This window comes from Hyla sarda, chromosome 9 (assembly GCF_029499605.1).
Source record: "Hyla sarda isolate aHylSar1 chromosome 9, aHylSar1.hap1, whole genome shotgun sequence".
NCBI classification, from domain to species: Eukaryota; Metazoa; Chordata; class Amphibia; order Anura; family Hylidae; genus Hyla; species Hyla sarda.
The window spans coordinates 162,183,347-162,211,268 of record NC_079197.1 but is presented as its reverse complement, the minus strand read 5'-3'; the positions used below and the strand labels follow the sequence as shown (position 1 = coordinate 162,211,268).

The 27,922-nt window shown below is 42.6% G+C and overlaps 1 long non-coding RNA gene across 1 annotated transcript; it reads left to right on the top strand.

The window, feature by feature from the left end:
• Positions 1-234: 234 nt before the first annotated feature.
• LOC130290584 (uncharacterized) lies at positions 235-27,400 on the top strand. The gene is made up of 3 exons (XR_008847639.1): positions 235-320; positions 23,530-23,664; positions 27,287-27,400. It is a non-coding gene; the product is annotated as an uncharacterized LOC130290584 (long non-coding RNA).
• Positions 27,401-27,922: the final 522 nt, after the last annotated feature.

Genomic DNA, 27,922 nt, shown 5'->3' with positions numbered 1-27,922 from the left:
TCTCCTGCAGCACCTGGCATTCTAAACAAATGCCGAGTTCCTGCGGCAGTGGATGTGGCATCACAGCCACGCCTCCTCTTAATGTCACCCCATGCCCCCTCCATTCATGTCTATGGGAGGGGGCTTGTCGGCCGACAAGCCCCTCCCATAGACATGAATGGAGGGGGTGTGGCGTGACCGTGACGTCACAATCACGGCCTCCGGCTCCGAGCATTCTGAACAAAATGTTCAGAACGCTGGAGCACCGGAGCTCCCCCTTTAAACACTAATGGCATTCTCTCAACCAACTTTATGAAGTAGTCACCTGGAATGGTTTTCAGGTAACAGCCTTGTCCAGAATTAATTTGTGAAATGTCCGGCCTTTATAATGTGATACCATCAATTGTGTTGTGCAGAGTTAGGACTGGTATATAGTTGTATACAGTGTTTATCCCAACATCAACTGTTCAGAGGAGACTATGAAAATCAGGCTTGACGAGGAACAGGAATAAGAAGAAGAGAATTGCTTAGGTTCAAAAATACATGGAATATTTTTTAGAGAGTGGAAATCTGTACTTTGGACCACCATGTCTTTGTGAGATGCACCTAAAAGTAGAAGGGAAAAAAAAGAGACGGAGGCGCCTCGTGTCTTACCACTAAACCTTTTGTGGAGTAAATTAAAGGGAAAAACTTATTATTTTTATATATATATATATATATATATATATATCAACTGACTCCAGAAAGTTAAACAGATTTTTAAATTACTTCCATTAAAAAATCTTAATCCTTCCAATAATTACCAGCTGCTGACGTTGAGTTGTTTTTTGTGTCTGGCAACAGTGCTCTCTGCTGACATCTCTGCTTGTCTCGGGAACTGCACAGAGTAGAAGAGGATTAGCTATGGGGATTCGCTTCTACTATGGGCACTTCCCGAGACAGGTGTCATAAGAGAGGACTTAGACAGAAAAGAACAACTCAACTTCAGCAGCTCATAAGTACTGAAAGGATAAAGATTTTTTTTAATAGAAGTAATTTACAAATCTAGGAAAAAGGAAAAAAGAATATGTGCAGCTCACAATTATATAACCTACCGAGGACAAGCGGGTAATGCACCTATACCTATGGTGCTAATATTAAAGATAAGAAAAAGAAGAAAAATACCCAGACCTCAAGGAAGGTATAAAAATATAATAAATTCAATAATGAACCAAGGATCGTGCTTCAATTATAATAACATGTATTTTATTAATTAATAAACATGAATATCCCCTTACAAGGGGCCCCTTGTGAGAAAGGTATGTATTTACCAATTAAAAAGTGAAAATATCACTGATGTATAAAAAAAGAAGGTATTTCTTCTGCTGGTGATTCCAGTAAGAAGTAAAGCCAAACCAGGGATAATATGAAACACTGGAGTGGTTTATTGAGCATACTGATCTGAGGAAGGGGGTGGCTCCCCCGAAACGCGTCATCCACATTTTTATTGTTTTTGTTTTTATACTTCTCAATAAACCACTCCAGTGTTTGATATTATCCCTGGTTTGGCTTTTACTTCTTACTGGAACCAGTAGCGCCACAGGAGGAGCATGCAGGAGGAGGTGTGACAGTGTGGAGGTCCTTTGCTGGTGTCACTGTCACGGTGACTTATTCAAAATTCAAGAATTCTGCAGCAACATGCCATCCCACCTGGTTTGTGCCTAGTGGGGCCATTATTTGTTTTTTAACTGGACAATAGGGGGTATTTATCAACTGATTTTTGTGTGTTTTATTGCGTTTCTTTGGCACATTTCTTTTGGCGCAGGGTCTTTTTGCACCAATGTATGGCGCATTCTCTCCTCTGTCAAATTGTAAACTTGCTATGACTTTGACTGTGTATGATTTTTGCAGTGGTCAGTAATTTATCAATTGCATCAATTGTTCTGTGGCGCTATATAAGTGGTATATGGCGCATGCTTGACACAAATCACCGCCAACAATATTCTGACATTGAAAACTCACAAACCAAAGGGAGAATATGGTAAGGCTCAATTCTACTATTAAAAAGGTTGGTGCTTTTAACACGATCGCATCTTTCCACAATCATTCACTAGTCCATTGCTTAAATTTTGCAGACTTCATACAGAATATTTTGAATGTAAAAAGGACATTCCATTTAACTAGGCAGCTACAAACCCCCCCCCCCAAAAAAAAACACTCACATCGCTTGCTGACCAGCTGTAGGAGAGACTCGGGAATGGCTGCTCTTCAAGGGTAAAAGACGCTGTCTTCTGTGGCGCCTATTTCTGTGTAAAAGGCGCTGTCCACAGCTGAATTTTGCCAAAATTACCAAAGGACATGAGCCAAATAATAAATTTGGCGCACGTCCGTAAAAACCAAAGTAAAAAAACAAAACAAAATGGGTCAATGGGTTAACCCCCCCTCTTCCATTCAGAACACACGTTAGCCTGAGTCAAGCATTTACGTGCATAGAGGGGCCAGGAGAAACAGCTGTCGGCAATTGTATGTGTATTGGTAGATAGCTGCCCCCATAGTAAGTGTCTGTCCCTCACTAGGTAGATAGCTGCCCCCATAGTAAGTGTCTGTCCCTCACTAGGTAGATAGCTGCCCCCATAGTAAGTGTCTCTCCCTCACTAGGTAGATAGCTGCCCCCATAGTAAGTGTCTGTCCCTCACTAGGTAGATAGCTGCCCCCATAGTAAGTGTCTCTCCCTCACTAGGTAGATAGCTGCCCCCATAGTAAGTGTCTGTCCCTCACTAGGTAGATAGCTGCCCCCATAGTAAGTGTCTGTCCCTCACTAGGTAGATAGCTGCCCCCATAGTAAGTGTCTGTCCCTCACTAGGTAGATAGCTGTCCCCATAGTAAGTGTCTGTCCCTCACTAGGTAGATAGCTGCCCCCATAGTAAGTGTCTGTCCCTCACTAGGTAGATAGCTGCCCCCATAGTAAGTGTCTGTCCCTCACTAGGTAGATAGCTGCCCCCATAGTAAGTGTCTGTCCCTCACTAGGTAGATAGCTGCCCCCATAGTAAGTGTCTGTCCCTCACTAGGTAGATAGCTGCCCCCATAGTAAGTGTCTGTCCCTCACTAGGTAGATAGCTGCCCCCATAGTAAGTGTCTGTCCCTCACTAGGTAGATAGCTGCCCCCATAGTAAGTGTCTGTCCCTCACTAGGTAGATAGCTGCCCCCATAGCAAGTGTCTGTCCCTCACTAGGTAGATAGCTGCCCCCTGTAGTAAGTAGTTGTCCCTCACTAGGTAGATAGCTGCCCCCTGTAGTAAGTAGTTGTCCCTCACTAGGTAGATAGCTGCCCCCTGTAGTAAGTAGTTGTCCCTCACTAGGTAGATAGCTGCCCCCTGTAGTAAGTAGTTGTCCCTCACTAGGTAGCTTGTAAACAGTTGTTAGGTATATAGTTGTCCCCAATAGGTAAATAGTTGCCCCCATATTAAAACAGTTGTCCCCCACTATGTAGATAATTGCCCCTCTAGTAAACAGTTTCCCCCACCCACTAGGTAAATAGTTGCTTCCATAATAAACAGTTGTCTCCCACTAGGCAGATAGTTGCACCCAGGTTTGTGGACAATGCTTATGGTAAACACCCAAAAGCCCCTAGAGAGGTCAGGGAATTCACTTAACATAATATACCAATACCATGGGCATAATATACCAATACCATGGGCATAATATACCAATACCATGGGCATAATATACCAATACTATGGACATAATATACCAATACCATGGGCATAATATACCAATACTATGGGCATAATATACCAATACCATGGGCATAAAATACCAATACCATGGGCATAATATACCAATACCATGGGCATAATATACCAATACTATGGACATAATATACCAATACCATGGGCATAATATACCAATACTATGGGCATAATATACCAATACCATGGGCATAATATACCAATACTATGGGCATAATATACCAATACCATGGGCATAATATACCAATACCATGGGCATAATATACCAATACTATGGGCATAATATACCAATACCATGGACATAATATACCAATACCATGGGCATAATATACCAATACTATGGGCATAATATACCAATACCATGGGCATAATATACCAATACTATGGGCATAATATACCAATACTATGGGCATAATATACCAATTATAATATGTGACCAAAACAAAAAGTGATTTAAAAACTAGCTGCCCTCATATTATATGCCAGTCCTATTGTGTTAACTGGATGCCCAATGTCATCCTATATATGGATATGGGATGACATTGAGCATCCAGTTAACACAATAGGACTGGCATATTATATGACGGCAGCTAGTTTTTAAATCACTTTTTGTTTTGGTCACATATATAATAATTACTTTTAGTGATCCTAATAAAAGTTAAGTTTTAAGGGAGGTACATAAAGGGTATTTTTGTGCCCTGGACTTTATGCCCATGGTATTGGTATATTATGCCCATGGTATTGGTATACAATTCTTTCTATACTGAAAGAGAACAAAGATTTTTTTCCACATCTAAACTCCTTGCAGTTGTGATTCTGGACACTAGAGGATGTGCATTACTGTAACACATCGCCATCTGGTGTCACACGAAAATACATTAGCTACAGGTAAAATTTACATATCGTGCAAAAGTCCATTGTATTTCATTAATGCAACTTAGAAGCAAAGGAAGCATGAAGTGCTCCAAAATCTCCTGGTAGACGGGTGCGTTGACCCTGGACTTAAAGGATAACTGCAGCGGCATTACACTTATCCCCTATCCACAGGATAGGGGATAAGTGTTTGATCGCGGGGGGTCTGACCACTAGGATCCCCCCGATCTCCCTAATGGGGCGCCACCATAAGCGCTCATGGTGAGCGCTAAGGCGCGTAGCGTCGACCTAGAGGTCGACGGTGACGCCCCGTCTCCTCCCCGTCCCCATACAGTTCTATGGGGGCTGCGGGGAGGCACGAATGCTGCCTCCCCGCCTCTCCCATGGAGATGTATGAAGGAGGCGTGTCGGCTGCAACGTCATGCTGCGGCTGGCACGCCCCCTGCACGGGAGAGCCGCGGCCCCGTACAGGAGATCGCCGAGGGCCCCAGCATTTGCCCCCCCCCCCCCCCGCGATCAAGGATAGGGGATAAGTGTTTGTAACGCTGCAGATGTCCTTTAATGAAGCACAGTGAGCAACACCAGCAGATGACATGGCCCCAAATCATAGTAATTGGGGGTTTTGGGGTTTTCATGAACTGTAACCCTAATCATCACAATTATGACAAATCACAGCTTGAACTATCTTGCTTTGCATTTAATGAGTCTCTCTCATCATTTATTAGTTTCACCTGCATTACTGAAAGAAATGAACTTTTTGCAGAATATTCAAATTTTTTCGAGTTTCACCTGTATATCAGACAAAGCACATAATGTTGCACAGCTAAATTAGTCATAGGTAGCTTCATTAATCCTGTACTTCCCAGACTTTGTGGAGAGCTTATACCATAGGTCTGCAGCCTAGACAAAGCAGGGAACTTACAGCTTTCTACTCCACCATTGCATTCAAGTGAACCTGTGTCTGGAGGACACAGATGCAGTTGAAGGAGACGGTTTCTTGGAGATCTGGAATACAATGCTAGAAACACCCTTAATAGTAAAATGTCCCCTCTGCTCAGAGCTGTAGAAGAGGGTGCCATATGGTGTTACATAGACAGTCAAAGTTATACATGAATATACATACAATTAGGGGCATAGTTCAGAAGACCAGGGGAGCTTGGAATGATAAAAACTGAACACAAGCCGCTTGGGATGCAGATGAATACATGATGAGGGGAGTAGTCCCTGAACTGTCACGGTATGGACTCATTGTGGTCACTGTATTTAGGGTCTTCCATCAGACCTCCCACACTCCTTGGGCTGGCACAGTGACATAGGGGTTGCAATAGGATGATTGTAGTAAAAGTTCTCTGGAGCACTTCCTGTGTATAATGCCTAATGGCTCGATTTGGTTGGGGTATTCTTGATGCGACATCATCACAATAGAGTACAGAGTCTGGCACTGTCACTGTGTATAGAGCAATCCCTTTCCGAGGGCGCCATTCCTTTATACCCAAGGATGCATAAGGTGTGGAGGAGTCCAAAAAGATGTCTGTTGGCATGTATAGGATGTAAGGCAAGTAATAGCTTCACAGAAAGAGGAGTAATGGAGCACTCACCCGGTCGGTTGATTGTAACAGAGCTTCTCAGATCATGGCAAGTCGGTGGTCGAGCAGGGAGGCGGCAGATGGAGATGGGGGGAGTTCAGATGCCGTGCCATGGACCGTATCGCACTGTTAGGTGCTTTGTGAGGCCCCCTCAGGACTGTATCGCACTGAAGGGGCCTGACGAAGCACCTAACGGTGCGATGCGATCCGTGGCCCGACGTCTGAACTCCCCCCATCTCCATCTACCGCCTCCCTGCTCAACCACCAACTTGCCATGATCTGAGAAGCTCCATTGCAATCAGCTGACTTATCCTTGAGGTGAGAGGGCTAGGCCACTCAGCTGTGGCGCCAGCACTCATACCTCCCAGAGGTGGAGAGTTACATTTTGCAACTGTTCTATCCTGTGCCTGTGATAGCGATTTATCCCCTTAACAGAGTTCCTTGTTCCTAGTGCCTTATTACTGTTTTGACCTCCTGTGACCTGACCTTTGCCTGTGCCTTCTTGTTTAATGTGCCAAACCCATGTGAGTGGATCGGAAACAAGCTATCGCCCTCTGTAATTTTAGTGGATTTTTGGGCTGGCTTAGGGAATTCTTTGATATGTCGATTTGGCTACTTGGTGCTATGGAGGTCTGGTGAATCTATCCATGGCCTTCCATAGACACCCGGTAAGTGCGTATTGAATCATTTTGTCACTGGTGTTTGGAGTGGGGTTCAAACACTTCCTGCTTTTTTGTGATTATTCTCTTCTGATCTTTGTCTGTGTCTTGACCTTTCTCCCATCTGCTGACTTTCTACAGTGCTATTTCTAGGTTTGATCCATTGCCTGTCTTGACTTTGTTTTGCCTCAGATTTTGTACTTAGCTGCCCTCTTGGTTATGACTCCTGGCTTGTTCCCATTTAATCTTTGTCTGCTTATTTTTGTACAGTCTTGCCTGAGTGTGTCTTGACCTGGACTTTTTGACAATTTTTGATGGCCCTGCACTTAGTCCGGCATAGGGAACATTGCCCAGTTGGGGGATGAAGTTTAGGGCGGCTAAGGCACAATGCTTATTGTGTCCCATATTTTGCAGGATGTGGTTCTTTCTATAGTTTGAGAGAACACAGCTTTTTCCACATCTAACCTCCTTGCAGTTTTGATTTTGAACACTAGAGTATTACTGTAATACACAGCCATCTGCTGTCACACAAACAGAACAATACCCTAGTTGTGTTGTAAAGCTGATGAAACAAAACTTGTCATGTCATTCTAAATGTATTAGTTATATCAGACAAAGAACATAATGTCCCTGATTTACTAAGAATGGAATGTCGTTTTCTATGTGGGTTTTAGTTCCCTACAATTTTCCACAGTATTTACTAAGGTTTCCCTACATTTTCCACTTTTCCCTACATTTTGCTTTTTTTTACACATGCTCTGATCTGTCGAGTTTTCCTCAGCCCAAATCCACCACATTTTATGTGGAAATCTTAGTAAATATTTTATGTAAAAGAAAAGAAAAAACCCTTGGAATTTGGCGCTGCAGAATCTTGAAGATGGATGAAGCAGATGCCAGAAGTAGTAGAAAAAGTCCTCAGGAGGACAGTTTACTAGTAAAAAATAAAAAAATGACAGGATTATGCATTTCGGGAGGAGCCCTCCCTTCCTTAGATCAGGGTAAGGTGTTGTCATAGGTTTATATAGGCCAAAAAGGGGCACCAAAAACAAAGGGGAGTGGTGTACATTGGAAGATTATTAACAACGTTATAAACCTTTATAACTTTCCACTGTACACCCCTCCCCTTTGTTTTTGGTGCCCCTTTTTTGGGCTATATAAACCTGTACCCTATGACAATACCTTACCCTGATCTGGCTCCTCCCAAAACGCGTAATCCTGTAATTTTATTATTTTTTATTAATAAACTGTCCTGCTGGGGATTTTTTCTACTACTTCTGGCATCTGCTTCATCCATCTTTAAGAGTCTGCAGCGCCAAATTCCAAGGGTTTTTTCTTTGCTTCTACATATCCTTCCCAGGATGACTGTTGTCTTCTCCTGCAACCCACTGGCCTAGCAGCGACTCGCACCACTGGTACCCTGACTATATCTGGGGTTACATGCGCATTTATGTTCTTTCTAAGGTGAGCGGTCATCTAAAAGCTCAATGGGGTTGCCCCCCACTTATCTTCCGCTATTTAAGGGTAATACACAAGGCGCCGTCCGTCGGTCTTTTTTCTTTCTATTCCTACAGATAGTAAATATGTTGGGTTTTTGTGAAAATGTCAGGGACATGGCACCTTTTCAGTGACCACGCCCCTTTTTCAGGTTTTCTCAGTAAAATGGAGAGTTAGTCGGGTTGTTTATTTTTCAATTCTGGCACAAATTCTGCGGCATATTCTGGCACAAACAGAATTTCTGGCGCACAACCCAACAACACATGTCGGATTTACAATAGTAAATCAGGGCCAATGTTGCACAGCTAAATTAGTCATATGTAACTACACTGATAATGTAACTGACTTCACAGACTTTATGGAGGGGTTATACCATAGGTCTGCAGTCTAGACAAAGAAGGGAACAGCTTTCTACTCTGCCATTGGATTCAAGTAAATCTGTCTCTGGAAGACACATATGCAGTTGAAGTAGACGGTTGCTTGGAGATCTAGGGCACCATGCTAGTAATGCCCCCAATAATAAATTTTTCCGTGGGTATTCTGATGGTGTTGTTCAAACAGAAGCCAGAGACAGGGGTAGCTCGCACCCTCTGCAGTTTCAGTGAATTTGGGGGATGACTTTTGGAGTTTTTGAAAATCTGACTTGGCTACCTGGTGCTATGGAGGGCTGGTGAATCTATCCATTGCCCTCCATAGACATCTGGTGAGTGTGTATTGAATAATTTTGGCACTGGTGATTGGAGTTGGGTTCGAGTGCTACCTATGTTTTGGATTCATTGTCTTCTGACCTTTATGCCTTGATCATTATCCCGTCTGTTGACTTTCTACTGTGCTACTTCTAGGTTTGATCCATTGCCTGTCTTGACTTTGTTTTGCCTCATATTTTGTACTTTGCTAACCTCATGGTTCTGACCCCTGGCTCGTTCCTCTTTACTCTTTGTCTGTTGATTTTGTACCGTCTTTCCCAATTGTGTTTTGACCTGGACTATTTGAGTATTCTTGAGGCACCTCCAACGTCAACCAGATGGGGGCCGCAGTTAAGGGCGGATCATCCCAGTAGGTAGAGACAGTGGCTGTGTTAAGATCTAGGTTTGTGCGGTTCCCTACCCCAGATGTGATAGTTGGCTCACAATTTTTATTTGTCTCTGTATCAATGGTAGTGCAATTCCCAGATGTGAGATGCAGAAAAAATCCCAGCTGTGGGGTGGCAAAGATTCCAAAATGGGACACCGCTATGGCCAGTGATTGACTAATCCATCAGGTCCAGAACAGAGCGCATTTTTTGGAAGCAGGAAGAAGATTGGAAGATGTGAGTTAAATGGGAGCAGCCTGGTAACAGGGTTAGGTGCATTTTTCATCTACATTCCTCCGTTCCAGTACCATATAGTTTATTAGAAAAAATAATCCCTTTAGGAACACCCCTTAAGAAAAAGATACCTAGCATTCACTGCAGTAGACATATTAGGCGTAATAACTGTTCATTCATGGTAGCAAGGCTGCGAACATGTAGGGTTTTTCAATGATTAATTCCATTTGACACTCGGAGTGGAAAATACAGACCCATAGAGACTCAATCTGCCACTTTACAAGCCTAAAACTTCCTCAGAGCCCCATCATCCCAGGCTGGGGCTCCAGAACACAGATCTGCCTTCCCTAGCTATCTAAAAGGAGACCCAGCCAGCTTCCTGTGATTTTTTTTATTACAAACTATTAAACTAGAATTACCAAATATTTATGTACAAAGTATTAGGTACGTAAGTAGAACGATTGCCAAAATATACAGATTCTAGTCATCCACCTTCTTAATTACCTTTAATACAAAACCAACATAAACAAGTACTGTGACGTCATTGGTTTCTTTGTCCCCAATTTAAAAACCACTGTGTCACACGTTCCTGGATGTGTATACATCGCTACACAAACATTATACAATGGAAAAAAACTTTAGACTTTTTAGGAAAAACAGGAATGTTTGGTTACAGAGTTTGTAGGGTGTAGCATTGTCTGTAGTATTTATTGGTTTGGATAACCATTTCTTATGTACCAGCCCCCCAATAATGATCTTATCATGCACCACCATGACATGACAATCACTGAAATCAATATACTAGTAGTGCACTGCACAGACAAGCCGGGTGCCCCAGACAGAGGCCTAAACTTCACAACTGCTAGGGTGCATTCACATTATGTTACACCCATATGGCAGTCAGAACTGGCGGGGAAATTTCAAAACCAGCCGCGGCTGTATCCCCACCGGACGCGCTTTTCATACATAGGCCGGATTTTTTCCCCCACAGATTTTTGCACTGTATCCGGTTTTGTGGCCAGACTGAAAACTGTGGTATGCTGCAATCTGGCATTAAAACAGAAGCGGTGCACAAATAAGCCGATCGGTGTAACTATGTCCCTGCCCGATCCGGCTGCTGTATGGCTGAAACATGGTGTGAATGCAGCCTTACCCACAGTGGCCATTGAGGGAAGTTTCAATGTGGGGACCCCTCTATAGCATCTCTAAGTTCTAGAAGTGCATATAGATAAGCATGAGTCAATATAAGAACAATCAACACCAGATTTATCACATGCCCTGTACCATGTAATAAATCTGGTGCCGGTAGACAGTTTCCAAAGATGTTCACCTACTCCACTCTTGATGGATACCATGGATACCCCCTTAGTGTGTAAGTGAATTTCCCCAATACATATTGGTTGTCCACACTTATACAGGAATGTGCAATTTCTATCGCCTGACGCCCGGGACATGTGGTTCCGGGCGCTGGGCAGGTGAATTTTGCCGACATTTAGCTCTGCTTCGGGCTAGTAGAGCCGGCCAGACAACCCGGAGGTGCTCAGGGTGTTTGTAGCGGGTTCCTGACTTGAGCCTGCTCCATACCCAGTAACCCCCAGCTGATTTCAGTAGCTGGGGGCTGCTGGTAATAGCCTGCATGTGGCGATGACAGCGGCGAACTAAAGGGTTAATAGCCACCCGCTGCGATCGCTGCATGCCAGGCTGTTAGCGGCGCCCCCCAGCTACTGAAATCAGCTAGGGGTTACCGGGTATGGAGCAGGGACCTTTTAACCATCTCTGTGGTCCAGTGGGGTGGATCGCTGCCCCACAGTGGGGGGGCGTAATCAGATCCACCATGGAGGTAGCCCGAGGGCTTACCTCTCCTTCCCTACTGCCGTGGATCTGTATTTTATTGATCCTGCCTGAATTGATCTGTACGAGGAATCTAGTGATTGCTCCAAAAATTCCCCTAAGGGACTAATAAAGCATTTAAAAAAAAAAAAAAGTTTAATAATAGTTAAAAAAACACACACGTTAAACCTTTCCATATTAAAAATTCACATAACCCGGGGGGGGGGGGGGGGGGGGGGGGGGGGGGGTTGTATGTGAATTTTTAATATGGAAAGGTTTAACGTGTGTGTTTTTTTCCCATTTTAAAAATTGCATTTTTTATAACATTATATTCAGAAAAAATAAAGTTAAAAGCGGTCAAAAAGTCCGATCAATACAAAAATTATACCGAAAGAAACAGAAGATAACGGCACAAAAAATTTGCCCCATACAGCCCAGTGTGCGGAAAAATAAAAATGTTATAGGGGTCAGAAAATGTCAATTTAAGTATGAAAATTTTTGAAAAGTTTAGAATTTGAAATTAGTAAAACATGGCGGAAACTAAACAAATGTGGTATTGTTGTGGTAGGGCGACCTACAGCATCAAAATACCATGTAAGTCAGATCACTAGGTGAATGGCGTAAAAAACTTAAAACCCCAAATTCGCAATTTCACCTTACAAATATTTTTTTCTTTGTTTCGGAGCATATGTTATAGAAAAATAAAAGGTGTCCTTACAAAGTACAATTGGTCCTGCAAAAAACAAGCCCTCATATGGGTCTGTAGATGGAAAAATTGGAGTTATGGCTATTATAGGGCTAGGAGGAAAAAACTTAAGTGCAAAAACTAATTAACTTAAAGACCTTTTTTTATAGACTATTTTGGTAAAAATTAGTCTGTGTACCAGGACAAGTGGATCGTCATTAGGGACAAGTAGATTTTGCTCCGTTTTAGTCCCTTGGACAAGTAGTTATTTATTAAATTACCACACCCCTGGTATATAACCAAAAAGAAGATAGCAAAGCAAAAAAACACACTCAGAACTTTAAGTGTAAATATTATCAGATCAGATAAAACGTTTAAAAACAAACACGCACAGGGTGGAGGAGGGATAAGCGCACAACACCCTCCCTACGGTAAAGACACCAAAATAGGCACAATTAATTAAGAAAATACACATAATAGGAGGAATTTATTAATTGTTTTACCACTTTTTTTTTTTTTGCTGTTCTTTGGCGCACAGTGATTTTTTGCGCCAGAGTTTTGCGACTTTCATTTAGAAGGTTTTCAAAAAAGAACATACCAAGCTGTGATTCCAGTTGACATCATGCAGTGGTCAGGAATTTATGCTGTGTGACTTTTCAGTTTGGCGCATCTATTTGGCGCAGATACACTTACTGAGGCACAAATCTACACCAGCCCTGACTTGGCTGACAAACTGGCTGTGGAGAGCATTATTTAGAAGTCACACATCTTGTCGCACAGGTTAAAAAGTTGCACATAAAGTCGCAGATAGAAAGTGGAGTACTGAAGTAAGCGATGTGGTCAGCACCATATTTATCGCCCTTCGCCCTTCGCCAGGTAATACATTTGGTGCAGGTACACAGTTTCCACCACATGAATTCATGGAGTAAAAAGATGTTTATAAGTCTATACGTAGAGCGTTAGAGAATGATACTAATAAATAAAGTCCTAGGAGCTAGTGTTATATATTTAGGTGGTCTTTGGGGGACACAATAAGGCTATGTTCACGCAGTGGAATGTCCACAAGGAACATTTTCGTGCGGACATTCCACAGACAGCAGAGTGTTGGCAAAACATGGCGGTGCTGGGACTACTCTTATAAATGGCATTGCATTGCCATGTGGACTCTGCAAAAACATTGAACAGGTCAAAGCGGTATTCCGGCCTTTCACATCTTATTTCCTATCCAAAGGATAGGGGATAAGATGTCTGATCACCCCTGGGATCCCTGTGATCTCGGTGCAGCCCCTGGCTTGGTGCGGCCCCCTTGTGACATGACGCCCTCTCCATTCATGTCTATGGGAGGGGGCGTGACGAATGTCACGCCCCCTCCCATAGACATGAATGGAGGGGGCGTGGTGGGACATCACGTCTCGGAAGCAGCGTCCAACACAGAATGCCGGGGGCTGCACCGAGATCGCCGGGGTCCCAGCAGCGGGACCCCTGCGTTCAGACATGTTATCCTCTATCTTTTGGATAGGGGATAAGATGTTAAAAGCCGGAATACCCCTTTAAACAACATGGATCCATCCTGGTGGTAGTGTAATGGTGGGGAGGACATTTTCTGTGCACACTTTGGGCCCCTTAGTACCAATTGAGCCTGGTATAAACACCACAGCCTGTTACTGACCATGTCCCTCCCTTTATGACCAAAGTGGACCCATCTTCTGATGTCTACCTTCTATAATGCCCCATGTCACAAAGCTCTCATCATATCTCAAAGCAAAGTGTAGCCAGTGAGTGTATATCTCTCAAATAGTCAAATAGTACATTTTCAGAAATTGTTGTATACAGCATATGAAATATATTTCATTTCACATAATGCATCAGTTACCCTTACACCAAGCTTTTTTTTGGGAGAACGAATGAAAATAGGGGATTCACAGGAGTAGGACAACTTGTTCTAGGCACCATTTAACCTTCCATTGACCTGTTACCTAATTCAGGCAAATCCAGGTAAGTGACGGTTTAGATAACTGATGCGTTGGAGTCAGAGTTATTTTGGGTGGAGTTAAATTTGTAAGAAATGCTCCATTGGCTTAAAAAAAAAAAAGAAAAAAAAAAAGATATATATATATATATTGTATAATATATTAGATGCATAGCTTGCTGAATATTAAATTCCATAAGTGATGAAAAGCCTGATTTTACCTTTTTACTGCAGTAAATTCATTACCAATTATGATACATGAGCCATTTATGAAGAAAAAGTTTGAGTCGGAATTTGGAAAAATAAGGTCGGGGGTGGACGTATGGCTTGTTGGCTCCACAGCCCTGTAGATAACAGGAGATTATAAAGGACCGTCATACTATGTAATAGTACCCTGAGAATATGATTTATTTTTGTCCACAGTAATCACTAAAACACAATATTTTGGTAACCGGCATCAATGACATTTGACCATTAAGTCAACAAAAATAAGCCAATCCCATTACCACAAATATGTACATCCTGGATTCCCTTCCTCCCACTCCTTGTATTTACCACTGAAACCAAAGCCCCACCTTGATACTCCTAGAGAGATAAAGGCCCCTCATATAAACGCACCCTACATAACCCACAACCCTACAGAATAGCCCCAACTTCGGACAATAGTCACCGACCAGCTATACTAGATACAAGGCTCCAGAACTTGGTTACAGACACAGGGATTTGAGACCACTTCAATACAAGAAGATGGCCCTTTACCTGCTGCTGTGTCTCCTGGCCATAAGTGTAGTCCCAGTTACAGGTATGTAGTCATATATTTTATATAATATAGAAGTTCTTATATTTAATTTTCCTAAACCGGTTAGTGGTAAGATCACAGAAGTCTTCAATGCTGAACAAGACAAAATCCATGGTAAAGTGGACGTCTGGTATCTAGGATGGAAAGTATTCGAGATACACCATGAGTTCTTCAACGTCCAAGGATCCATTGGTGTGTCCAGCCATATACAACCTCACTTGCTTAGGCAAAGGCAAACCAATGTGTACAGGTTGCGGCCTGTACCATAGTTTAGAGCTGCGTTCACAATTTTAGATGCTTCAGAGCTTTCTCATTATTTGTACAAACTTCTTTAGGTGGGAAGTACAGTCTTTACGTGAGATGTATAACCAACCCTATATGTAGTATAGTGGCTTACATAAGATGGTAGAGATGAGTTTGCTGACATGCTTGTCTACTAAAAACAACTGGCAGAACTGTAAATGCCGCTCTGAAGTATAAGGCTGTAGCCTAGAATAAGTGGCGCAACCTAACTTTTTATAACAGGTTTTGTTTTTTGATGTACTTCTTGAAGCCAAAGCTAGGAATCCATTCCTAGATGTGTGAACAAACTAAGTGAACTTGTAGTTGAAAGCTGGCCATACCCTTTATATCCTTCATTTTCCTAGAACTGCATATAATATCGTAAAGTCCGCAACTGTAATTTCATTATTTCATGTGTTTTTTTTTTTAACTATCTAATTTTTCTATGAGGCTATGTTCAAACACACTGTTTTTCAGCCTAATTTTGCACTGTAAATGGCAAAAAAAAAAAAAAACAATATATTGACCAAAAGCAAAAAAATGGCTGAAAAAACTGTGTGTGAACAGAAAAAATAAGGCTCAAAAAACGTGGGGGAATGTATATTTAAAGGCAATCAGGGAAAAAAAATCTGAAATATGCAGTACTCTGGAGCAGTGGCATCTCCAGATTTCAACATTTTTTTTTGTGGGGGGGGGGGGGGGGGGTTTGTGGGGGGGGGGGGGGGGGCACACTGGGGGCCAGGACAAAGAAAGGGGGGGGGGGGGGCAATTATGGCAATGCTACATTTACACACTGCTTTTCTCCTTATACACCAGTAGATAAGGAGGAATATTATCACCATCATATTGTTACTGACCAAATCCTGTATACTGAGGCCAATATTACCAATAATACCAGTATACAAGGAGGAATATTATCACCATACATATTGCCATAATACTGTTATTGATCAATAATACCAGTATTGATATTATCACTGTACAAATTACCACCATACTGATCAAAACCTGTATAATGAGACCAATATTACAAATATTATGAGTATGCAAGGAGGAATATTATCACCATACATATTACCTTCATACTGTTACTGACCAAATCCTGTATACTAGGACCAATTTTAACCATAATACCAGTATACAAGGAGGAAATATTCCTTCCTTACAGTGACCGGATTGGTTGCTATGGGCAACTCAGCAACTTTTCCTCTGGACAGGTTTTGATAAATCTTCCCCTATAGCCTTAAAAAGTGAAATTAAATGTGAAGGGATCAAGATAAGATAAATTGAATAATACTGTAATCCCGGGTGTCTGTTGGTATATTGAGAGTTTGTTACTTTTTACATATTTTCTCAGCTTATTATTATTATTTTTTTTTTTAAAGAACAGATGGCCATCTTTTACTTTGCCATGACGAAGGGACGTTCACCATTATAGTCACGTGGTCCTTGTCCTACAGGTTAAACTCGAAAAATTAGAATATCGCGCAAAGTTCATTTACTGTATTTCAGTAATGCAACTTAAAGGGGTTATCCAGGAAAAAAACTTTGTATATATATATATATATATATATATATATATATATATATATATCAACTGGCTCCAGAGAGTTACTGGCTACAGATTTGTAAATTACTTCTATTAAAAGATCTTAATCCTTTCAGTACTTATGAGCTGCTGAAGTTGACTTGTTCTTTTCTGTCTAAGTGCTCTCTGATGACACGTGTCTCGGGAACTGCCCAGAGTAGAAGAAAATCCCCATAGCAAACCTCTTCTACTCTGTGCAGTTCCCGAGACAAGCATAGATGTCAGCAGAGAGCACTGTTGCCAGACAGAAAAGAACAACTCAACTTCAGCAGCTGATAATTATTGGAAGGAGTAAGTTTTTTTTAATAGAAGTAATTTACAAATCCGTTTAATTTTCTGGAGCCAGTTGAGATATATATATATATATATATATATATATATATAAATATATATATATATATATATATATATATATATATATATATATAAAAGTTTTTTCCTGGAATACCCCTTTAACCCCTTAAGGACTCAGCCCATTTTGGCCTTAAGGACTCAGACAATTTAATTTTTACGTTTTCATTTTTTCCTCCTCGCCTTCTAAAAATCATAACTCTTTTATATTTTCATCCACAGACTAGTATGAGGGCTTGTTTTTTGCGCGACCAGTTGTCCTTTGTAATGACATCACTCATTATATCATAAAATGTATGGCGCAACCAAAAAACACTATTTTTGTGGGGAAATTAAAACGAAAAACGCAATTTTGCTAATTTTGGAAGGTTTCGTTTTCACGCCGTACAATTTATGGTAAAAATGACGTGTGTTCTTTATTCTGAGGGTCAATACGATTAAAATGATACCCATTATTATATACTTTTATATTATTGTTGCGCTTAAAAAAAATCACAAACTTTTTAACCAAATTAGTACGTTTATAATCCCTTTATTTTGATGACCTCTAACTTTTTTATTTTTCCGTATAAGTGGCGGTATGGGGGCTCATTTTTTGCGCCATGATTTGTACTTTTTTTTGATACCACATTTGCATATAAAAAACTTTTAATACATTTTTATAATTTTTTTTTAAATAAAATGTATTAAAAAAGTAGGAATTTTGGACTTTTTTAATTTTTTTTCGTTCACGCCGTTCACCGTACGGGATCATTAACATTTTATTTTAATATTTCGGACATTTACGCACGCGGCGATACCAAATATGTCTATAAAAAATGTTTTTTACGCTTTTTGGGGGTAAAATAGGAAAAAACGGACGTTTTACTTTTTTATTGGGGGAGGGGATTTTTCACTTTTTTTTTACTTTTACTTTTACATTTTTTTTTACACTTGAATAGTTTTTTTTACACTTCATAGCAATACCATGATTGCTAATACTGATCTGTTCTATGTATAGGACATAACAGATCAGTATTATCGGTCATCTCCTGCTCTGGTCTGCTCGATCACAGACCAGAGCAGGAGACGCCGGGAGCCGCACGGAGGAAGGAGAGGGGACCTCCGTGCGGCGATATGAATGATCGGATCCCCGCAGCAGCGCTGCGGGCGATCCGATCGTTCATTTAAATGGCGAACTGCCGCAGATGCCGGGATCTGTATTGATCCCGGCACCTGAGGGGTTAATGGCGGACGCCCGCGAGATCGCGGGCGTCGGCCATTGCCGGCGGGTCCCTGGCTGCGATCAGCTGCCGGGATCAGCCGCGCATGACACGGGCATCGCTCCGATGCCCGCGGTTATGCTTAGGACGTAAATGTACGTCCTGGTGCGTTAAGTACCACCTCACCAGGACGTACATTTACGTCCTGCGTCCTTAAGGTGTTAAGTCCAGGGTCAACACATCCATCTACCACAGTGGTCTCCAACCTGCGGACCTCCAGATGTTGCAAAACTACAACTCCCAGCATGCCCGGACAGCCAACGGCTGTCCGGGCATGCTGGGAGTTGTAGTTTTGAAACATCTGGAGGTCCGCAGGTTGGAGACCACTCGTCTACCAGGAGATTTTGGAGCACTTCATGCTTCCTTTCCTTTTAAGTTGCATTAATGAAATTCAATGGACTTTTGCACGATATTCAAATTTTTCGAGTTTCACCTGTATGTGTAATATCCTTGATCTGTATGAGGCTGGGTTCACACTACGTTTTCTCCCATACGGGAGCGCATACGGCAGGGGGGGGGAGCTAAAACCTCGCGCTCCCGTATGCCTTCGTATGCGCTCCCGTATGTCATTCATTTCAATGAGCCGGCCGGAGTGAAACGTTCGGTCCGGTCGGCTCATTTTTGCGCCGTATGCGCTTTTACAACCGGACCTAAAACTGTGGTCAACCACGGTTTGAGGTCCGGTCGTAAAAGCGCATACGGCGCAAAAATGAGCCGACCGGACCGAACATTTCACTCCGGCCGGCTCATTGAAATGAATTACATACGGGAGCGCATACGAAGGCATACGGGAGCGCGAGGTTTTAGCTCCCCCCCCCTGCCGTATGCGCTCCCGTATGGGAGAAAACGTAGTGTGAACCCACCCTGAGCCTGAATATTATCCTGAGGTTCCCCTGAATTATTGTGAGCATTGTGCGGAGTATGTAGTGTTCTTCATGGAGTCATGTCTAGTGGAGCACTAAATCTAATGGAAATTGGGAACTCTCTTTGTCCTTGGAGACACTTATTTTGGAATTTTCTTGCCAGACTATTAGTGACTATTTTATGACTATGATTTTGTATTTTAATGAACTGTCTTGTCAATACTGTATGTCATGGAGGGAAGGAAGTGAGATACAGTGGTCCCCTGACATATGATGGCCCCTACATACAATCATTTCAACATAGAATGCTTTTGTGTTTCGGGGGGGGGGGGGCATCGCAAAAACGGCACTTCAGCTGCCGCCGGATAGCCGTTTTATGTGCCCTGCTCAATGATACTTATATGTCCCCGCCGCTCCAGCCCTTCATTTTGCCGCTCCTCTGCTGCCGTGTGCCGTCGCTCTCCATCGCTGTCATCACGTCACCGCTCGCGCCGCCTCATCGTCCAATAGGGGCGGTGTGAGCGGCGAGGTGATGACAGCGACGAAGAGTAACGGCGCAGGTCAGCGGCGACATAGTGATACGGCATCAGAGGAGCAGCAAACTGACGGGCTGGTGTGGCGGGGACATGTGAATATGATCCATGGTACAAATCCCTCAACATACGATGGTTTCAACAAACCATGGTTCGACTGGAACCAATTACCATCGTATGTTGAGGGACCACTGTATTGGGATGCTCTGTAATAGCTTATGAAATTTCAGGTTTTGTGAGGAATTTTGGGTTGAATGAATGTTGTATGGGGCTTTCACATATTCTGTTTTGTAAACCTAAGAATAACAACAAAAACACAAGATTTCTGGCTACTATGGAGCCGCCTACACAAAGCAATGGAAGACGCATCTATAACCTCAGTCAACAAGCCAGTCTTTTTAATGCTGTCCAAAAACATCATCGTGTTAATTGCGCCCTGATGGTTTCCATCATTACATGTCCCCTGTTGGGTGTGGCGGCCATTAGTGGTAACGTCCTGATCAGATAGATGAATGACAGAGTGTGTGCGACTTTGCGTAAACAAACCACAATAGCGCACCCGCTACAATGTCCATGACCACAAGGTGATATCATGAGAAATACACATGATAAAGGATTAACCACTTACACTCCCATGACTTAGAAGTCTGTGACTTGGCAATTATAATGGCCCCAGTCGGGCTAAAAATATGACAAAGTCCTGTTTAATTCACAGATGGCTAGAGTGATGCGATGAACCCCAATGTCCTCTTAGAGTCACTGCAAAGTTGTAAAGGGTGTATATAGTGTATATTTTTTGGAGCACTTCCCTGGTGATGATGTCCTTGCCAATTGTGCAGTAGAATCCAAGATACTGGAGCTTAAAGGGTGTTGCTGCATAATGGGTACTCCACTGCACCAGCGTTCGGAACATTTCGTTCTGAACGTTGGGTGCGGGCTTCGGGGGTCGTGACGTCATGGTCACGCCCACTCAATGCAAGACTATGGGAGGGGGCGTGGCAGCTGCCACGCCCCCTCCCGTAGACTTGCATTGAGGAAGCGTGGCGTGACGTCACAAGGGACATGACCGTGACGTTAAGACCCCCGAAGTCCGCACTTCATTCAGAACACAAAATGTTCCAAACGCTGGGGCAGTGGAGTACCCCTTTAACCCCTTAACGACGCAGGACGTATATTTACGTCCTGCGCCGGCTCCCACGATATGAAGCGGGATCGCGCCGCGATCCTGCATCATATCGCTTCGGTCCCGGCGCTCATCAACGGCCGGGACCCGCGGCTAATACCACACATCGCCATACCTGCCTCCTCGGTGTCCGATCGACGAATGACTGCTCCGTGCCTGAGATCCAGGCAGGAGCAGTCAAGCACCGATAATGCTGATCACAGGCGTGTTAATGCACGCCAGTGATCAGCATAGGAGATCAGTGTGTGCAGTGTTATAGGTCCCTATGGGACCTATAACACTGCAAAAAAATTTTTTTTAAAAAGTGTTAATAAAGGTCATTTAACCCCTTCCCTAATAAAAGTTTGAATCACCCCCCTTTTCCCATAAAAAAAATAAAACAGTGTAAACAAAAAAAAAAAAACATATGTGGTATCGCCGCGTGCGTAAATGTCCGAACTATAAAAATATATCATTAATTAAACTGCACGGTCAATGGCGTACGCGATAAAAAATTCCAAAGTCCAAAAAAGCGTATTTTGGTCACTTTTTATACCATTAAAAAAATGAATGAAAAGTGATCAAAAAGTCCGATCAAAACAACAATCATACCGATAAAAACTTCAGATCACGGCGCAAAAAATGAGTCCTCGTACCGCCCTGTCCGTGGAAAAATAAAAAAGTTATAGGGGTCAGAAGATGACATTTTTAAACGTATAAATTTTCCTGCATGTAGTTATGATTTTTTCCAGAAGTGCGACAAAATCAAACCTATATAAGTAGGGTATCATTTTAACCGTATGGACCTACAGAATAATGATAAGGTGTAATTTTTACCGAAATATGCACTGCGTAGAAACGGAAGCCCCCAAAAGTTACAAAATGGCGTTTTTTTCCGATTTTGTCGCGCAATGATTTTTTTTTCCGTTTCGCCGTGCATTTTTGGGTAAAATGACTAATGTCACTGCAAAGTAGAATTGGCGACGCAAAAAATAAGCCATAATATGGATTTTTAGGTGGAAAATTGAAAGGGTTATGATTTTTAAAAGGTTAGGAGGAAAAAACGAAAGTGCAAAAACGGAAAAACGCTGAGTCCTTAAGGGGTTAACTTCTTCCACATGAGACACAGTTTTTCAACAGCTCCAACAACACAGTACCTAAGGTAGATGATGGCAGATAGTACTAAAGGAGTTAATCTGTGTGGAGTGTAGATATTCACTTGAACAGTTCCTGAGATGGCAAATGCCCTATAAGAGATTGGAAAAACAGGTTGGTTCCCAACGTAAGATGTTCATCAGGCCCAAGCGGCAGGCCACAAAGGCAGAGATTGCAGAGGGGCTCTTGAAATAGTTATATCCTCAGTCTCTTGAGAAATGTTCAGAAGAATGAAGTAAGACTTAAGTCCCTTAGGTCAGGGTACAGTCCTTACAAAGGATGCTTGTAGTCCACTGCATAGTAGCCCATACATACAATCTCGGTAAGCTTTAGCAACTGAGCTTAAACTCCAGACAGTAAGACAAACAGCCGAGACTACACCTGGATGTGGCCTTGGAAAGTTAGACTTCTACAGAGAGCTAATTCGAATAACCCCGTCTATATGCTAAAAAGATTCTAGTGAGTTCTAGAGAATACCAGAAGGTTAAAGGGGTACTCATGTTGAAAACTATTTTTTTTTTATATATCAACTAGCTCCAGTTGGTCCAGTTGATCTTAATCCTTCCAGTACTTATCAAATGCTGTTTGCTCCACAGGAAGTTGTGTAGTTCTTTCCAGTCTGACCATCATACTCTCTGCTGACACCTCTGTCCATGTCAGGAACTGTCCACAGTAGGAGCAAATGCCCATAGCAAACCTCTCCTGCTCTGGACAGGTCCTGACATGAACAGAGGTGTCAGCAGAGAGCACTGTGGTCAGACAGAAAAGAACTACACAACTTCCTCTGTAGTATACAGCAGCTGATAAGTACTGGAAGGATTAAGATTTTTAAATAGAAGTAATTCAGAAATCTGAAATAGAGTTTGATTGGTTCTCTAGTTCTAGAAATGTGTAGGTAAATTGGTGATTATATGCGAATAAAAAGGTTGTTGGATGTGATGTTTGCAATGAAGGATGATGTTATGTGAAAATTAGCTAAGGGTTTGTGGTATGTAATTACATAAGTAATGCATGGTTTTAGGTCGCAGAGTCTTTTAGTAAACACAGCACACACCCGTGTACCCCTTTAATCACAGTAATGCTTTCCTCCAAAGGTGGCAGCAGAGAGCAGTAAGTGTCTGTAAATGTAAGTGGATCATTAGATAAATGGCTGTCCATGTAATTCATGAGCAGCTCAAGTCTGTTCTTTTAGGGAAGTTTTACACCCTGCCTCAATATATATATATATATATATATATATATATATATAACACATAGTGGTGAGCACCTGGTGGTCCTCCCATCTCACCTGCTCTTTTATGTTGAGTATTTATCTCAGGGTCCAGACATGACTACAGCCCCATACATTCCTAGAGCTACAGCATGGCTAGTATGACTTATCTCTTATTGTTTTATATACTGTATATATATGTTTGTTTTCTTTTAGGACAAGGTCAAGTGGTAGCAACAAAACTATGCAACGCCTGCCAATTTAGGTTCTTATCAAGCTGTTTGTTCACCATGGCCTACACTGCCGAATGTCAAGAAAACTCATACTGTGGAGTCTCTAACTACACATTAGGTATGTACATATTTCAACAGGACTATTAAATGTAGAGCAGTGGTCCTCAAATTATGGACCACAAGATGTTGAAGGACTACAACTCCAAGCATGCCCAGACAGCCAATGGCAACCTGTCTTGAGCCAACCTGCAGCCTGGGAAAGGCCCAAGACAACAATTTAAGATGCTGCTAAAAATGAACATCCAGGGCAAAGATCACAGAAGAATTGTGAGAAAACCATCACACACAGGTACAGACACTATATTATGAACTGCACTAACTTTACAGCCCTTGTAGCATAGTCAAATCCTGGGCTAGGCACTGGGGGCAATAATGACTCTGACGCCAAATTACGGACAACGGTAGCTTTACTGAGGTTGGACAGGTGGAAAAGTCTATACAGTTCAGCCAGGGCCCACGGAGGTTACTCAGAGATTGTAGGGATTGTAGTAGATGGGGTCAATGTAATGCAGGCCACGTTGACTTGACAAATGAGGACTGTGACTGACGTGACTGATGACTGACAATACTGAGACTGTGGTTACTTGTAGCTGCTTGTGGCTGCAGACTGGACTTGAAGCTCCTCTGACTCTGGACACACACTTAGCCTTGACTGCACTGGACCTCAGCAGGAGAGAGAGCAGAGGCTCCACCCAGGACTTATATGGGGGAGGCTCTGGTGGGGTCCTATTGGTCACCCCTAGGTCACCTGGTCACTGATACCTCCTGGGTAACAATCACATGACAATTCACATGACAACCTTCTTAACCCCTTAAGGACCAAGGACGTACAGGTACGTCCTTGGTCCTGCTCTCCTGATATAACGCGGGGTTACACAGTAACCCCGCATCATATCACGGTGGGCCCGGCGTCATAGTGAAGCCGGGGCCCGCCTCTAATAGCGTGCAGCGCCGATCGCGCTATTAACCCTTTAGCCTTGCGCTCAGAGCTGAGCCGCGCGGCTAAAACCGAAAGCGAAAGTTGCCGGCTAGCTCAGTGGGCTGTTCGGGATAGCGCGGCAAAATCGCGGCATCCCGAACAGCTGACAGGACAGTGGGAGGGCCCCTACCGGCCTCCTTGCTGTCCGATCGCCGAATGACTGCTCAGTGCCTGAGATCCAGGCATGAGCAGTCATGCGGCAGAATCGTCAATCACTGGTTTCCTATGAGAAACCAGTGATCAATGATGATCTATGGGACCTATAACACTGCAAAAAAAAAGTGAAAAAAAATAAGTGAATAAAGATCATTTAACTCCTCCCCTATTAAAAGTTTGAATCACCCCCCTTTTCCAATAAAAAAAAAACTGTGTAAATAAAAAAATAAAAATAAACATATATGGTATCACCGCGTGCGGAAATGTCCGAATTATAAAAATATATCATTAATTAAACCGCTCGGTCAATGGCGTGCGCGCAAAAAAATTCCAAAGTCCAAAATAGTGCATTTTTGGTCACTTTTTAGATCATTTAAAAATGAATAAAAAGCGATCAATAAGTCCTATCAATGCAAAAATGGTACCGTTAAAACTTCAAATCACGGCGCAAAAAACGAGCCCTCATACCGCCCCATACACGGAAAAATAAAAAAGTAATAGGGGTCAGAAGATGACAATTTTAAACTTATTAATTTTCCTGCATGTAGTTATGATTTTTTCCAGAAGTCCGACAAAATCAAACCTATATAAGTAGGGTATCATTTTAATCGTATGGATCTACAGAATAAATATCAGGTGTCATTTTTACCGAAAAATGTACTACGTAGAAACGGAAGCCCCCAAAAGTTACAAAACTGCGTTTTTTTTTTCAATTTTGTCGCACAATGATTTTTTTTTCCGTTTCACCGTAGATTTTTGGGCAAAATGACTGACGTCATTACAAAGTAGAATTGGTGGCGCAAAAAATAAAAGAGTTGCAAAATTGAAAGAGTTATGATTTTTTAAAGGCAAGTAGCAAAAAAACGAAAATGCAAAAACGGAAAAACCCCCGGTCCTTAAGGGGTTAAAGTTATAACACCTCTTTACACATTTTATAATACAACAAGTGGTGAAACATATGTAGGGGGGGGGGGGGACAAGTGCATGGGAGGCCCCGGGGACACTGCAGGAGGCTGTCTGACAGGACAGCAAGGGTATGGGGTATGTTGAGGGACCTCTGTAATTTTTGTTTTACTACTTTAAAAAAAACTTTTACAAGACAATTACTATATAATATGTTTTTTAATTGTGGTGGCCCAGTGCGGGAGGCACTGGGCCACCACAATTAAAAAACATATTATATAGTAATTGTCTTGTAAAAGTTTTTTTAAAGTAGTAAAACAAAAATTACAGAGGTCCCTCAACATATGATGGTTCCAGGCGGACCATTGTTTGTTGAAACCATCATATGTTGAGGGATTCGTACCAATGATATGCGCAATGATATTCACGTGTCACTGCCGCTCCGGCCCGTTACTTCGCCGCTCCGGCCCGTTACTTCGCCGCTCCTCTGACACTGTATCGCTACATTGCCGCTGCCCTGCGCCGTCGCCGTCATCACGCCACCACTTACGCCACCCCTATTGGTCAACGGGGGCAGCATGAGCAGCGACTTGATGACAGCACCGGCGCAGGGCAGCGGCAGCAGAGGAGCGGAGAGAGGACGGGCCGGAGCGGCAGGGACATGTAAGTATCATTCAGCGGGTCACATGGGGCACATTACATGGCTTTCCGGCGGCAGCTGAAGCAGTGAGCTGCCGGATAGCCGTTTTTGCAATGTCCCAACACAGAAGCATCGTATGTTGATATGATCATATGTCGGGGCCATCGTATGTTAGGGGACCACTGTATATAAATTGGTGTGCTTGTACTAACCACCCAGAATAAAGTTAAAGGAGTATTCCAGAATTTTTATTTTATTTGACTATGCTACAGGGGCTGTAAAGTTAGTGTAGTTCATAATATAGTGTCTGTACCTGTGTTTGATGGTGGTCTCCCAATTCTTCTGTGATTTTTGCCCCAAGGTTTATTTTTAACAGCATACAAAATGAGTGTTGTCTCAGGTTTTTCCAGGTTGCAGTTCGGCTTGAGACATTACATAACTAGTCAGGTGATCAGAGGGAGCCTGTCTTTGCTTCAATGGGTGGAGCAACCGCTGGGTGAGGGGAACATCATTCTGTTTTTGCAACAACTGGAGGCACCCTGATTAGAAAACACTGGTCTACTGCATTGAAAAGATCACAGGTGTGTTTCAATGGATGTGGTGGCTGAGGTGTGGAAGGGTGACCTCACACTTACAAACAAGGAATCATGGGATTTGTAGTTTAAGGAAAAACTTCAACAGAAAATAGCCAATTGGTTACAAACTCCAGCATAAAATAGCCATTGGGTGGTCTGGGGGTGGTTAATATCAGTCCACAAAATGTTCCACGTAGATATCCGTCTTTCTGAATGACTACGTCCTATGAAAACAAGTGGGCTTGGTGAGTGGGCTTGTACTTTTTGATCAAAAATGTATACTAGCAACCTGTTAGTTTTTGATATTATGCTGAGAAGCAGTCAGATCATTATACAAGATTGTAGATGTGCACCATGTCTGTTTTTCTACCCGAATTCACCCTATGAAAACAATGTTCAATGACTTCTTTTTTTTTCTCCAAAACAGGAAACACGATTACGTTTTTCAAATATGGATGCATTGAAGCAACAAGCTGCAACCAAACCCTATCAGGTTCAGGATTGCTCAAATCAATCACTATCAACAACACCTGCTGCAACACGAATTACTGCAACGCGGGCTTCACAGCCCAGGCCCCCCACCTTGCTGTTATAGGACTGCTCAGCGGGTTCCTACTCTATATTACATCCTGAAGGCTCCCAAACGTCTGCAAAGGCTTTTTATGAACAAAACATATTTTTACGCCAGGTCCTCATTCACTTCCCCTGCACTCAAAATGGATGGATAATGGCCTAACTTGATGGGTCTAACTTTGAAGATATAAGGGGTGGCACTCACCGAAGAGTCTATGGTGAAATTAACCTTCTTTATTCAGGTTGCGGTGCACGTAGTAAAAGGCAGGGGAGCCCGGACGCCGGTAACGTCCACGAAGTGGACGTTACCGGCGTCCGGGGTCCCCTGCCTTTTACTACGTGCACCGCAACCTGAATAAAGAAGGTTAATTTCACCATAAAGGCTCCGGGGAGTGCCACCCCTTATTTCTACCTTATGTGTATTCAAGATACCGTTTTGTGCATATTCACGGTGTAGAGCGCCATCATCCATGGATGCCTTTACCTATTT